This window comes from Pseudophryne corroboree, chromosome 4 (assembly GCF_028390025.1).
Source record: "Pseudophryne corroboree isolate aPseCor3 chromosome 4, aPseCor3.hap2, whole genome shotgun sequence".
Lineage (NCBI taxonomy): Eukaryota > Metazoa > Chordata > Amphibia > Anura > Myobatrachidae > Pseudophryne > Pseudophryne corroboree.
In genome coordinates, this window is record NC_086447.1 from 486818202 (window position 1) to 486834395 (window position 16194).

A 16194-nucleotide genomic window follows, 5' to 3' on the forward strand; every position below is an offset into this window, starting at 1 on the left:
ACTGTCAGGGAAAGCGCAATGTCCTGCTCCAGCTTGTCTTTGGATCTCACCTTTATCAGGAGATCGTCCAGGTACGGGATAATCGCGACTCCTTGCTTGCGAAGGAGGACCACCATTTCCGCCATTACCTTGGTGAAAATCCTCGGAGCCGTGGACAGACCAAACAGCAACGTCTGAAATTGGTATTGACAATCCTGAGTAGCAAACCTCAGGTAAGCCTGATGCGGAGGATATATGGGGATGTGTAAGTAGGCATCCTTTATGTCGACCGACACCATGAAATCCCCTTCCTCGAGACTGGAGATCACTGCTTGGAGAGATTCCATCTTGAATTTGAATTTTTTCAGGTAAAGATTTAGGGATTTTAGGTTTAGAATTGGTCTGACCGAGCCGTCCGGCTTCGGGACCACAAACAGGCTTGAATAAAAGCCTTCTCCCTGTTGTGCCGGGGGAATCCTGACAATAACTTGATTTAGACACAACTTTTGTATTACATCGCATACTACCTCCCTGTTCGGAAGAGAAGCTGGTAAGGCTAATTTTAAAAAACGTCGAGGGGGAACGTCTTGAAGCTCCAGTTTGTACCCCTGGGACGCTATTTCTACAATCCACGGGTCTAGGGCCGAACGAGCCCAGAATTGACTGAAGAGCTTGAGACGTGCCCCCACCGGTGCGGACTCCCACAGAGGAGCCCCAGCGTCATGCGGTGGATTTGGCAGAAGCCGGGGAGGACTTCTGCTCCTGAGAACCGGCCACGGCCGGAGATCTTTTACCTTTTCCTCTTCCTCTATTATCAAGGAAGGAATAACCGCAGCCTTTTTTGTATTTATTCGGCCAAAAGGACTGCATCTGCAAGTGGTGAGCTGTCTTTTGTTGTGGAGGAACATAAGGCAAAAATGACGACTTACCCGCGGTAGCTGTAGATACCAGTTCAGCGAGACCTTCACCAAACAATACAGCACCTTTACACGGTAGAGACTCCATAACTTTCTTAGAGTAAGCATAAGCATTCCATTGATGAATCCACAATGCCCTCCTAGCTGAGACTGCCATGGCTTTGGCCCTTGATCCCAAGAGGCCAATATCTCTCGCCGCTTCCTTTAGGTAGGCTGCAGCGTCCCTGATATAACCCAGCGTTAAAAGGATGGTATCCCTGTCCAGGGTATCTATATCAGATGACAAGTTATCTGCCCATTTTTCGATAGCACTACCCACCCACGCAGATGCAATAGCTGGTCTGAGTAGTGTACCTGTGGTGACATAAATGGATTTTAGCGTATTTTCCTGCCTACGATCCGCAGGATCCTTAAGGGCTGTCGTATCAGGAGACGGTAACGCCACCTTTTTAGACAAACGTGACAGTGCCTTGTCTACAACGGGAGGTGACTCCCACTTTTCTCTATCCCCAGAGGGGAATGGATACGCCATTTGAATCCTTTTGGGAATCAGAAACTTTCTGTCAGGATTTTCCCACATTTTTTCAAAAAGGGCATTCAGTTCATGAGAGGGAGTACACGTTACCTCAGGTTTCTTTCCCTTAAACATAAACATACAGACCCTAGTATCAGGAACAGCAGGGTCCTCAGTGATGTGTAAGACGTCTTTTATAGCCACAATCATGTACTGAATGCTCTTTGCCAATTTTGGGTCTAATCTGGCATCACTATAGTCGACACTGGAGTCAGAGTCCGTGTCGGTATCTGTGTCTGCTAACTGCGCAAACGAACGTTTATGTGACCCGAGGGGGTCTGTACCTGTGACAACACATCCTCTATGGATTTTTTCCATACCTGGTTCTGAGACTCAGATTTATCTAATCTCTTATTAATACGAGCCATATTAGCATTCAAAGCATTCAACACATTTACCCAGTCAGAAGTCGGCGGTGCTGACAGGGTCACTCCCACAGCTGTTTCTGCCCCCAACACAGTCTCCTCCTGGGAAGAGCACTCCGCCTCAGACATGCTGACACACCTGTACCGACACCCACAGACACACTGGGCCAAAAGGGGGACAGACCCACAGTAAAGCCTGTCAGAGAAACACAGAGGGAGTTTGCCAGCTCACAACCCAGCGCCTGTCCCAGTTCTGCAAGCCATAAATATAATGCCTCAGACCCTGCAGCGCTTTAAAAACACTTAATATTGCACCAAATATGCTGTGCCCCCCCCCCCCCCCCTGTTTTGCACCCTGTTACTTGTAATATCAGTGGTGAGGAAGGACCAGCATCTCTGCATGCTCTGAGAGAAAATGGTGCTGATGTGAGCTGTGAGGGCTAAGCCCCGCCTCCTACATGGCGCGCTTCAGCCCGCTCTTTTTTTAAATAAATTATGCCAGCGGGGGTATAAATTTAGTGCCCAGGCACTTAATTTGCAGTCTGCCAGCCACACACACACACACACACACACACACACATGCCCTGCACCTTACCGTTCCGCTGTGTATGGGAGTATGGCGCGCAGCGCGATCGCTGTGCGGTACCTCAAAAGCCATCACTGAAGTCTTCTTTTCTTCTTCTACTCACCTGTCTTCTGACTTCTGTCTCTGTAAGGGGGTGACGGCGGGCTCTGGGAGTGAACCCCTAGGCGTACCTAGTGTTCCAACCCTCAGAAGCTAATGGTGTCCTGTGGCCAAGAAGCAGAGCCTTTAAACTCCCTAAAGTAGGTCTGACTTCTCTCCCCTAAGTCCCACGATGCAGGGAGACCGTTGCCAGCAGCTTCCCTGAAAATAAAAAACCTAACATAAAGTCTTTTCCGAGAAACTCAGTAGAGCTCCTCAGTTGTGCATCCAGTCTGCCTGGGCACAGATTCTAAACTGGAGTTTGGAGGAGGGGCATAGAGGGAGGAGCCAGTTCACACCCCTTTAAAGTCTTAAAGTGCCCATGTCTCCTGCGGATCCCGTCTATGGGGGTAATTCCAAGTTGATCGCAGCAGGATTTTTTTTAGCAGTTGGGCAAAACCATGTGCACTGCAGGGGAGGCAGATATAACATGTGCAGAGAGAGTTAGATTCTAGTGTGGTGTGTTCAATCTGCAATCTAATTTGCAGTGTAAAAATAAAGCAGCCAGTATTTACCCTGCACATAAATAAAATAACCCACCCAAATCTAACTCTCTCTGCACATGTTATATCTGCCTCCCCTGCAGTGCACATGGTTTTGCCCAACTGCTAAAAAAAGCCTGCTGCGATCAACTTGGAATTACCCCCTATACCCCCATGGTTCTTGAAGTGTCCTCAGCATCCTCTAGGATGTATGAGAAATACAGGGTAACCCATGTATTATTTTCCCCATATTCTTAGAACCAGGACCAGTCTAACAGCCTTGTGCTGGTTCTTAAAATCCAGAGGGATCTCGTACATTTATTCCCCTGTATTTGGTTTAACCAGGACCGGCTCAAAGAGCCCGAGCTGGTTAGGCGCTGGGGGAGACCCCCACATGTTTTATTTATTTATTTATATTTCTTCATTTCTACAGACAGAAGCATGCACAGATCTCACTGTTCTGTGAATGCGTCTGTGAAACTCGCACATTGTAATAAAACTCGCATTACAAGGTGCGAGTTTACATACGGAAGAACTTGGATGTACTTGCATAATGCAATAGCCTCGAAACTCGCAAATTCACAGGCTATTACATTTGCAACTTGTGGGACAAATTTGCACTTTCTAAATATGCGAGAAGATGCTTGATTGTCCCGCACAAAAAAACTTGCGCCTTATTACATTTGGCCCGCCATGTTTTTGAATGTACGAGATCACAGCTGTCAGCAGATACATGCCCCATAAAAAGGCTGTGAAACGCCTGCATTTTCTTAACCACTCCCTAAAAAACTCCCTGTTAACACCTCCAAATGGTCACTTCCTGTCAATCCTTTTCCATGAAATGCTCATTGCGATCAAGATGGCTACAGCACTCTCGCACATTCACAGTATGCCTATAATAACTCTGTTGCATGATAATCAGCCATTGTATACAAATTTAAATCGGGGCCCAGAGACCAGACATCCTCATATTTATTCATGCAGATTTATCTAGTGTACATAGTTCTCCAAAGTCTATTAACTAGATATACAATTGAAAACATTTTATACTTCACAAATCATCCAAAATGTAGCAGTACGTTACCTTAACTAGTGAAATATAGGCTCAAATGTAATAGCTAGGTACTTACAGACTACAGTAACATTTCAGAGATATAGGGGGTCATTCCGAGTTGATCAACTTTTTGCAGCGCTGCGATCAGGTTAAATCTCTGCAAAAATGCGCATGTGTATGCACCGCAATGCGCAGGCGCGTCATACGGGTACAAAGAGGATGGGTGCTGGGCGATGGATTTAACAAAGAATCCATTCGCACAGCTGATCGCAAGGTGATTGACAGAAAGAGGGCGTTTGTGGGTGTCAACTGACCGTTTTCTGGGAGTGTTTGGAATAACACAGGCGTGTACAAGCGTTTTCAGGGCGTGTGTCTGACGTCAATTCTGGGACTAAAAAGACTGAAGTGATCGCAGCGGCTGAGTGAGTCCAGAGATACTCAGACACTGCAAAAATCTTTTTTGTGCCGTTGGCTACAAAAGCATTCGCACACTTGCAAAGCGAAAATACACTCCCCCATAGGTGGTGACTATCTGATCGCAGCGCTGCAAAAAGTTGCTAACGAGTAATCAACTCGGAATGACCCCCATAACCTCTAGATTTAAATTAATAATAATAATAATAATTACGGAGATGTATGGAGTATGGAGACTGTCAATAGCGGAATTAGCGGCAATGTGTGGCACCCTGGAACATTGTGTGTGTGCCCCTTTAAGAGTTAAAGAAAGTGTTTGCAGCCTGGAAAGTGTCATGCTGGTAAAACAGGGGTTAAGGACAGACCTGTGCCAGGTGATCTGAGCTTGTGAGCATTGATTGGACAGAGTGTCAGAGATCCAGAGGAGCCTTGTGGGGGAAGAAGAAGAAGAAGAAGGGGAAGAAGGGGAAGAAGGGGAAGAAGGGGAAGAAGGGAAGAAGAAGAGGAAGAAGAAGAAGAGGAAGAAGAAGAAGAAGAAGAAGAAGAGGAAGAGGAAGAAGAAGAAGAAGAAGAAGAAGTTGTTGTTGTTGGAGAGAGCCATTGAAGGAGCTGGATGCGTTGTGAGGAGTGGAGCTGGTTTAATACTGAGCGGTGGAGAGCAGCGCTGCAAAGTTAGAGCAGCAGGGCGCTTCCGGGAGTGCAGATAACCGGTAGAGCGGGTGTGAGACGTCACAGCCTGGGACTGCACACCACCAAGCCTATGCAGAGGTGCAGACGCTGCGGCCATCTTGAGATGCTGAATAACGCTGATACAGGTCCAGCCAGAGAGTGGAACAGCCTAAAATATTCTGAGTGAGTAAACCAAGACTGTTTGTGGTGCGGACTAACAGTGATAAAGTGCTAAGCCCACTTATCCATGTGTTACCCACACACTGCTCACGACTGCATGGAAAAAAAATGGTGTGATCAGGCCCTTTACCCCTTCAGTGGTGGGTTGTCTTTTTAAAACACACCTCCCAGAGTGTGTTTCTAAATTGGAGTGAGTGCAGGTGGGGAAGTGCAGGGTAAGTGTAGGGGGGGGAGTGCAGACGGGGATCGCCAGCGGGGATTGCCAGCGTCAGTAAATAAAGCAAAAAATACCAGCGCTATGAGTTGTTTTGACCAAAGTATTGATAGGAAACAGTTGGATCAGTTAATCAGTATCTTTATTTTACTTACTGAATATAAAAGAATAATATTAAAACATTACTAAAAACCGTAATAGAGATTATTAGATGGTATAAAGTGCAAAAGTTCCTCAGCATAGGCCTTTTGCACTTTATACCATCTAATATCGATCTGGATAAGGACTTTTCCCTTCTCATTGGAATACAACAAAAACCGCAGATACCTCCTGTGTTGAGCACCTCCAGCAATCTATGGACACGTCACTGATGGAAACCCCTTCAATCACCTACACAGACGAATATTGAGAGTCATCTTTTTCGTGGAACTGTGGATGAGGTATATCTAGGGTATTACCAGCTGACTGTGCTTTTTTCTGCTATCTGAGGAGGAGCGGATTTCCATTTAAGTCCGGGATCTTTTAAATTGATGGTACTGTTCCTATCAGCAAAACCTAATATTTTGATTACTTTAGAGCCATACAGGATTAATTCATGTTTTTCTCATTTTTATATGCTGTATTGACCTTTTAGTCTCTATTACGGTTTTTAGTAATGTTTTAATATTATTCTTTTATATTCAGTAAGTAAAATAAAGATACTGATTAACTGATCCAACTGTTTCCTATCAATACTTTGGTCAAAACAACTCATAGCGCTGGTATTTTTTGCTTTATTTATTTACCTCTGGAGGTCTGACAAACCCCTTCCAGCAGCTGTGACCTTTCAGTGGGTTTATATATATTTCATTGCCAGCGTCAGCACTGTTTCCCTGCTGCCTTGCGGCGCCCGGGAATCAGCATAAACCATTACACAGTTAAGCCCATCCCCCGGCCAATCGGAGTCCAGGGGGTGGGCTTACCACTGTAATGGTTTATGCTAATTCGCGGGCGCCATGCAATCAGCGCTGGTGGTCCCCAGGGAATTAGAAGTGACATAGCCCAGAAATCTACCGTGGTGGCCAGTGCCATCAGAGCAGCTGTCCCCGGGAAGATTTCTGGGCATACCACTTAAGTAATTACTAAAGAATCCCACAGAGTGATCCCATGTTTGAGTGCAGTTGACCACTACAGAGGCATTGTTTGCGCAAGATACGTAACAAAGACATTGAGCTAATTTAAAGAGTAAAGACTGAAGGCCTTGTTCAGAGATGGACACATTCGCTGCGTTTGCACGCAATGGCCGCATCCATCGGGAATGCGCACTTGCACTAGCCATAGTGTGTGTGCACTACCCATTACCATCCTGGATGGATGCAATCGCATAGTAAATGACAGCCGAGGGCGTCGACACTGCGGTGTTTAGTGGGCATGGTCTTGACAATGCAGGCGTTTGTGGTCCACCTAAACTCTGCCCACTGCTCACCAAAACCTGACCCTATCATTCCCCTCCCCTACAGTTTAACCCTAACACTCCCCCAACCCTAACCCCACCATATGTACCATCAAGATCCTGGCGTTGGTATTTTGACTGTCGAGATCCAAACTGCCGGGATGCTGAGCGCTTCCCCACTAATGATAGTTATACTATCAATGGGAGGGATCAAGCCGGGTTGAGCAGACACATATCTTTGCTGTCTCTGCATGAGACACATCTACAAGAATATCCATACTGTACTCAGCCAATGCTTGCATGCATCCTCCACCAATCTGCCTCTCTGAGCATAAGGAGTCACGTGTAAAATGCAATCAAATCTACATACTGATATATACAGCAGTAATTTGGTACATGCAGAGTACAGTATGTGCTCCCGGCCATGATGGACAAAGTGATAGCTTTAAATGAATGACCGCATTGAGCATCGACTATGTTTGCTGCAGTAAAAAATGGATGGTTCGGTATGCATCTACATTGGATTCTGTACATCTGAACAAAGCTCTGATGAGGCCACATCACCCTCTCCGGACTGTGGAGCAAGTAATAGCTGATATGCCAAATGCAAAGATATTTACCACTCTGGATGCCAAACGTGGATTCTGGCAGGTAACATTGGACAAGGAATCATCCATGCTCACCACGTTCATGACACATGTAGGCAGGTACGCCTTCCTCTGAATGCCCTATGGCATAAGAACATATGGCAGGGAATTATTCCAAAGTTACATGGAGCATCTCTTTGATGGATACCCTTGTGAGATTATTGTAAAAGACATCCCCACCATGGAAGAACACAACATGCGTTTCTGCAATGTCCTCCAAATAATCTGTGAAATAACCATACAGTTAAACCCTGACAAGTGTCGTTTCTGAGTCACAGAGGTCCCGAATGTTAGCCATATCCTAACTTCAGAGGGTGTCAAGCCAGATCCTGCAAAAACACAGGCTATCCAACATGTGCCTACCCCAACAGATAAGTTGAATCTGCAGCATTTCTTGGGTATTACCAACTACCTTTACAATTTCTGCCACACTAGTGAGGTCACAGCCCCTCTCCACCAGCTTTTGAATATCAACGATGAATGGTGTTGGTTGGACTGCCATGCTGCTGCTATTTTTTAGTCTCAAGGTTCTGCTCACTTCCAGCCCGGTGCTCCAGTTTTTTGATGTCCAGTTTTTTGATGTTTTGATGGTAATGCCTCCCAGCATGTTCTTGGTGCTGTCTGCTTGCAGCAAAATCAACCTGGGGGTAAAGAGAAAAGAAATGACCTTTGTTGGGAGCACTCAGTCTCGGAAATAATCTTTTATTATATGTGTACAATTTTGTGTAGACAGTAATGTAATGGTGTATAAATTAAAACGTAACTTTTAATAGTAAAAGATTTTTAATATAGACCCACGGACAGAATCAAAATATGAATATAAAAAATATAAAATATATATAAATAAATAAATGGCTATATTAGTCGTGAACCACAGAAAAGCCTGTGTCTGTGAATTTATTGGTGAAATCGTTAACCATTAATTGCATGTGCACTAAGCATATATCAAAGTTTATGCAGGGTCAACCTTTTGATTGTTTGGTACCGGAGAAAACCTACAACACCTGGTATTCCCTGGTGGTAACACAATCGAGTACTAACCAGGCCCAACACCGTATTGCTTCCAAGATCAGGCGAGATTGGGAATATACAGTGTGGTATGGTAGTAGGGCCCTCATTCCGAGTTGTTCGCTCGGTATTTTTCATCGCATCGCAATGAAAATCCGCTTAGTACGCATGCGCAATGTTCGCACTGCGACTGCGCCAAGTAACTTTGCTATGTAGAAAGTAATTTTACTCACGGCTTTTTCATCGCTCCGGCGATCGTAATGTGATTGACAGGAAATGGGTGTTACTGGGCGGAAACACAGCGTTTCAGGGGCGTGTGGCTGAAAACGCTACCGTTTCCGGAAAAAACGCAGGAGTGGCCGGAGAAACGGTGGGAGTGCCTGGGCGAACGCTGGGTGTGTTTGTGACGTCAAACAGGAACGACAAGCACTGAACTGATCGCACAGGCAGAGTAAGTCTGAAGCTACTCTGAAACTGCTAAGTAGTTAGTAATCGCAATATTGCGAATACATCGGTCGCAATTTTAAGAAGCTAAGATTCACTCCCAGTAGGCGGCGGCTTAGCGTGTGTAACTCTGCTAAATTCGCCTTGCGACCGATCAACTCGGAAAGAGGGCCTAGGTTGCATATAACCATAAGTTTGAGTTGCCGCTGTTTATGGAGGATATACAAAATTGTAATGAGTAATCCTAGTTCCACTGATCAAAGCAATGCCATTACAAGGTTGCTAATATGACCGTCATTTTGCCAGTTTGTAACCCAATCTTACGGGTATCAAAGGGTTTAAATCATCTGGTCAATGCAGGTTTGGAATAAAAAGGCCCGTGTGTTTATGGGCTTAAAAATACCAGTTTGAGGTATAAGACAGTAATGTCTCAGTTATACCCCTTTTACACTGACAATTTTATCCCGGGATTTTGCACGTGAACGCGCATCATCCCGGGATTTTTGTCAGTGTATAAGGGTACACTTACAATTTCCCGGGACGAGCATCCCGGGATTTCAACCCAGGTCTCGACCTGGGTTAAATCCGGGACCATCCTGAGAAGCTGTGCAATGTGAACGGGTATACCGGGTCAAGGTGACCCGGTACCCGTTCTCTGCATAGGAGGAGGCGGTGCTTGGAGAAGATTATCTTCAAGCACCGCCTCTGGTAGAGTCAGCGGTGACGTCACCAACCCGGCAATATGCCGGATCGGGCCGCTAATGTAAAAGGGTCATTCCCGGGAATGTGTCCCGGGAAAAATCTCCCTGTTAGGGGTATAAACATGCAGTTTGAGAAACTGAGACGGTCACAATTGCTGACTAAAAAAAGAAACCCAATAGGAGTGTAACCATATGAATTGAAAACAGAAGCTGAAACTGTTACGAACTAATCCTTCTGCTGTTCTCCCGTCATGCCGGCGTAGTTGGTATAGGACAGGGAATGAGAGAGGGCAGAGTACAATTATACAGCTTGAAGAAAGAAGAAGAAGACGTATCAGCACTTATGGTAGCAGAGAGACACCCTTGATGTGATTGATAACACAGCGCAAGTGGTCCATCTCAGAGTTTATCCAAAATGCGATTCAGTCATATGTAGAGGATAGGGAAACAAAGATGGACAAATACATAAATACGTCAAAATTTAACAAATGTGACCCAGAAGGTTACAGATATAAGTTGGTAGCAAAAGATTGTTATAAAGTATTAATACCCAAAACTGGACACATGTAAATCAATACAGTGATACTGTCACATATATCTTAATTGATCAGTGCTGAGATGACCTAAAACAGCTAGGAATAATTTAGCAGCTAAAGCACTAAGGATTAGTGATTACTCCGTACTCACTGAAGGACCAGCGTGTCTGGTGGCACAGTTATACATGGGGGGTCATTTCGAGTTGTTCGCTCGGTAAAAATCTTCGCATCGCAGCGATTTTCCGCTTAATGCGCATGCGCAATGTCCGCACTGCGACTGCGCCAAGTAAATTTGCTATGCACTTCGGAATTTTACTCACGGCATTTTCATCGTTCTGGCGATCGTAATGTGATTGACAGGAAATGGGTGTTACTGGGCGGAAACAGGCCGTTTTATGGGCGTGTGGGAAAAAACGCTACCGTTTCCGGAAAAAACGCAGGAGTGGCTGGAGAAACGGGGAAGTGTCTGGGCGAACGCTGGGTGTGTTTGTGACGTCAAACCAGGAACGACAAGAAGTGAAATGATCGCAGATGCCGAGTAAGTCTGAAGCTACTCAGAAACTGCTACGAGGTGTGTAATCGCAATATTGCGAATACATCGTTCGCAATTTTAAGATGCTAAGATTCACTCCCAGTAGGCGGCGGCTTAGCATGAGCAAATCTGCTAAAATTCACTTGCGAGCGAACAACTCGGAATGACCCCCATAGTCCGGCTACTAAGTGATAATTATAGGTAATTGCTCATTGAAAGTAAAGATACTTTGTTTCCTTTTTGTATCACTGCCTGCTGTCTGCCACTGATCGCTGTCATACACGCGGTGTGTGTCTCAGCGGCTCGCCTGGTCCGTCCTATCGGTTTTGCTTTCAGGAGCCTTACTGAGATTGAAGAGGAACTGTTGGCTCTAGACTTTGCCTGTCAAAAGTTTCATGATTTCTAGTATGGGCATCCAGTGCTGGTTGGGGCAGATTACCAACCCGATAACCATTTTCTCCACACCCCTGCATACTGCCTCGGCATGAATTCAATGTTTCATGATCAAGCTCCAAAGGTACCATCTAGATGTGCACAAACGTGGAAAGGACCTCATGTCAATGATATCTTATCATGTGCCCACCTCCCGGAATCTGTTCTCTGACGCATGGAGGAGCTCCGTGTTGCCACACTGAAGGATTACCTTTGCTGGCGGTAAACTTGTATTGTCCTGCATGGCATGATCGTGCGCTATATCGTTCAGTGTATATGGAACGGTCGATGTATCGTTACATCAGTCATCATGTTGTCTGACAGCTACATAGGGGTCTATTTACTAAGCCTTGGATGGAGATAAAGTGCACGGAGATAAAGTACCAGCCAACCAGCAACTACCTTGTATGTCACAGGCTGCGCTTGAAAAAATAAGAATTTACTCACCGGTAATTCTATTTCTCGTAGTCCGTAGTGGATGCTGGGTACTCCGTAAGGACCATGGGGTATAGACGGGCTCCGCAGGAGACTGGGCACTCTTAAAAGAAAGATTAGGTACTATATCTGGTGTGCACTGGCTCCTCCCTCTATGCCCCTCCTCCAGACCTCAGTTAGGGAAACTGCGCCCGGAAGAGCTGACATTACTAGGAAAGGATTTGGAATCCAAGGTAAGACTCATACCAGCCACACCAATCACACCGTACAACTCGTGATAACTATACCCAGTTAACAGTATGAACAATAACTGAGCCTCTCTCAACAGATGGCTCATACAATAACCCTTTAGTTAAGCAATAACTATATACATGTATTGCAGAGAGTCCGCACTTGGGACGGGCTCCCAGCATCCACTACGAACTACGAGAAATAGAATTACCGGTGAGTAAATTCTTATTTTCTCTGACGTCCTAGTGGATGCTGGGTACTCCGTAAGGACCATGGGGATTATACCAAAGCTCCCAAACGGGCGGGAGAGTGCGGATGACTCTGCAGCACCGAATGAGCAAACTCAAGGTCCTCCTCAGCCAGGGTATCAAACTTGTAGAATTTTGCAAAAGTGTTTGAACCCGACCAAGTAGCAGCTCGGCAAAGTTGTAAAGCCGAGACCCCTCGGGCAGCCGCCCAAGAAGAGCCCACCTTCCTCGTGGAATGGGATTTTACTAATTTAGGATGCGGCAGTCAAGCCGCAGAATGTGCAAGCTGAATCGTGCTACAGATCCAGCGAGCAATAGTCTGCTTGAAGCAGGAGCACCCAGCTTGTTGGGTGCTTGCAGGATAAATAGCGAGTCAGTTTTTCTGACTCTAGCCGTCCTGGAAACATAAAGTTTCAGGGCCCGGACTACGTCCAGCAACTTGGAATCCTCCAAGTCCCTAGTAGCCGCAGGCACCACAATAGGTTGGTTCAAATGAAACGATGATACCTTAGGGAGAAATTGGGGACGAGTCCTCCATTCTGCCCTTTCCATATGGAAGATCAGATATGGGCTTTTACATGACAAAGCCGCCAATTCTGACACACGCCTAGTCCAAGCTAAGGCCAAAAGCATGACCACTTTCCACGTGAGATATTTTAGCTCCACGGTCTTAAGTGGCTCAAACCAGTGGGATTTTAGGAATCCAACACACGTTAAGATCCCAAGGTGCCACTGGAGGCACAAAAGGGGCTGAATATGCAGCACCCCTGTAACAACATCCGAACTTCAGGCAGTGAAGCCAGTTCTTTTTGAGAGAAAAAGAGATAGGGACGAAATCTTGGCCTTTATGGATCCTAATTTTAGGCCCATAGTCACTCCTGACTGTAGGAAGTGCAGGAATCGACCCCCCTGGAATTCCTCTGTAGGGCCTTCCCGGCCACACACCAAGCAACCTATTTTCGCCATATACAGTGAAAAAATCTTGCTGTCACGTCTTTCCTAGCCTTTATCAGCATAGGAATAACTGCATCCGGAATGCCCTTTTCCGCTAGGATCCGGCGTTCAACCGCCATGCCGTCCAACGCAGCCGCGGTAAGTCTTGGATCAGACAGGGTCCCTGTTGCAACATGTCCTGACTGAGAGGCAGAGGCCATGGGTCCTCTGAGAGCATTTCTTGCAGTTCCGGGTACCGAGTCCTTCTTGGCCAATCCGGATCAAAGAATATTGTTCACACTCCTCCGTTTATTACAATTCTCAGCCCTTGGGTCTGAGAGGAAGAGGAGGGAATATATAGACCGGCTGGAACACCCACGGTGTTACTAGTGCGACCACAGCTATGGCCTGAGAGTCCCTTGACCCAGCGTAAAAACCTTTTTTATCTTTTTATTGAGGTGGGACGCCATGTAGTCCACCTGAGGCAGTTTCCATCAATTTGCAAAACTGCGTGAAGACTTCCTGATGAAGTCACCACTTTCCCGGGTGGAGGGCGTGTCCACTCCCGGAATGAACACTGCTGACAGTGCGCTTACTTGATTCTCCGCCCAGCGAAGAATTCTGGTGGCTTTTACCCTCGCCACCCTGCTCCTTGTGCCGCCCTGGCGGTTTACATGAGCCCCTGCGGTCTGACTGGATCAGAACCGGTTGGTCGCGAAGCAGGAACTCCGCTTGACTTAGGGCGTTGTATATGGCCCTTAGTTCCAGGATATTGATGTGAAGGCAAGTCTGTTGGCTTGACCACAAACCTTGGAATTTTCTTCCCTGTGTAACTGCCCCCCACCCTCGGAGGCTTGCATCCGTGGTCACCAGGACCCAGTCCTGAATGCCGAATCTGCGGCCCTCGAGAAGGTGAGCACTCCGCAGCCACCACAGGAGAGACACCCTGGCCCTGGGGATAGGGTGATTAACCGATGCATCTGAAGATGTGATCCGGACCACTTGTCCAGTAAGTTCCATTGTCCTTGCATGGAACCAGCCGAAGGGGATGGCCTCGTATGATGCCATCATCCTTCCCAGGACTCGAGTGCAGTGATGCACTGACACCTGTTTTGGTTTTCAATGGATTCCTGACCAGTGTCATGAGCTCCTGAGCTCTCTGTATCGGGAGATAAACCCTCTTCTGGTCTGTGTCTAGGATCATGCCTAGGCGAGGCAGATGAGCTGTAGGAACCAACTGCGACTTCGGAATATATAGAATCCAGTCGTGTTGCCGTTTCACTTCCAGAGAAGGTGATACGCTGTCCAGCAACTGCTCTCTTGATCTCGCTTTTATGAGGAGATCATCCAAGTATGTGATAATAGTGACACCTTGCTTCCGCAGGAGCACCATCATATCCGCCATTACCTTGGTGAAATTGGTAATGACAATCCCGTACCGCAATTCTGAGGTACGCCTGATGAGGTGGATAAATGGGGACACGAAGGTATGCATCCCGATTCATTTCAGGCTTGCAATGACCGCTCTTAGCGATTCCATCTTGAACCTGAACCTTTTCAGGTATATGTTCAGGGATTTTAATACAATATGGGTCTAACCGAACCGTCTGGTTTCGGGATTATAACATGGTCGAATATAACACCCTCTTGTTGAAGGAGGGGACCCTTGACCACCACCTGTTGAAGATACAATTTATGAATTGCAGTTAACACTGGCTCCCTCTCTTGGGGGGAAGCCCGCCGGGTCCTCGGTGAGGGGGCATCTTCTCACAGTCCAGCCTGTATCCCTGCGATACAATTTCTATTGCCCAGGGATCTAACAGGGAGTGAACCCACTTGTGGCTGAACTTACGAAGGCGTGTCCCCACCGGGCCTAGCTCCGCCTGTGGAGCCCCAGCGACATGCAGTGGATTTTTGTAGAGGCCGGGGAGGACTTCTGTTCCTGGGGACTAGCTGTGTTCTACAGCTTCTTTCCTCTGCCCCCGGCTCTGACAAGAAAGGACGCACCTCAGACTTTCTTTATTCGAAAAGCTACATTTAATAATGTCGTGCTTTCCTAGGCTGTGCAGGAATATAAGGCAAAATATCAGAATTACCAGCTATAGCTGTGGAGACCAGGCCCGAGAACCTTTCTCCACACAATCCTCAGCCTTCCATATGCCTCTTAAGTCGACATCATCTGTCCAATGTATATTCTACAGGACACGTCAAGCAGAAATCGACATAGCTTTTGTCTCTAGGACCCAGTATACTCATGTCCCTTTGGGCATGCTTTATAATTATATATCTATCACTTAAGACAGCATCTTAAAATATTTATATGCATACTAGGGTCTCAATCTCTGCTGATAAGGTACCTGTCCACGCTGCCACAGCGCTATAAAACCATGCCGACACAATCGCCGGTCTGGGTAGTATACTAGAATGTGCACACTATCTGCAGGATCCCTGAGAATAGCTAGTGCAAACAGGACACCCAAGGGGAAGATTCTCAACACATCCTGGCCCTAGTGGGGAAAGGATACAGCCTGAGAATTCTCTTGTGGGAAGCTGCCGTCTCTTGTCTGGAGATTCCGGCTCTTTTTCCTCATGAGAGGAGGTAAATTTACCTCAGCATTCTTCCCCTTAACATGTGTACTCTCGTGTCAGGGACAGATGAGTCATCAGTGATATGCAAATCATCTTTTATTCCAATAATCATATATTGAATATCTTTTAGCCCTCTTGGCTGTAACTTTGCATTATCGTAGTCGACAGTGGAGTTAAACTCTGTGTCGATACTTTGTTATTTTGGATAGTGAACACAGAGAGATTCTGAAGGACTCTGTGACATAGGGACAGACCAGGGTAGATTTCCTTTCTGTTCCCTAACCTTTTGTGCAATAATTTTACCTCAGCACTTACACATATCCAAACAGGTGTCGGCGTTGTCGACGGAGACACCCTCCCACACACATATCCGCTCTATCACCTCCTTAGAGGAGCCTTTTACCTCAGACATGTCGACACACGCGTACCGACACACCACACACACAGGGGATGC

The 16194-nt window shown here is 46.5% G+C and overlaps 1 protein-coding gene and 1 pseudogene across 4 annotated transcripts in view; one reads left to right on the forward strand and one right to left on the reverse strand.

Annotated features, from left to right (window-relative positions):
* The window catches only part of ARMC2 (armadillo repeat containing 2), a 502181-nt gene that overhangs the window by 72022 nt on the left and 413965 nt on the right, over positions 1–16194 (forward strand). The window lies entirely within an intron of this gene.
* On the reverse strand, positions 8644–8762 carry LOC134912824 (5S ribosomal RNA; annotated as a pseudogene).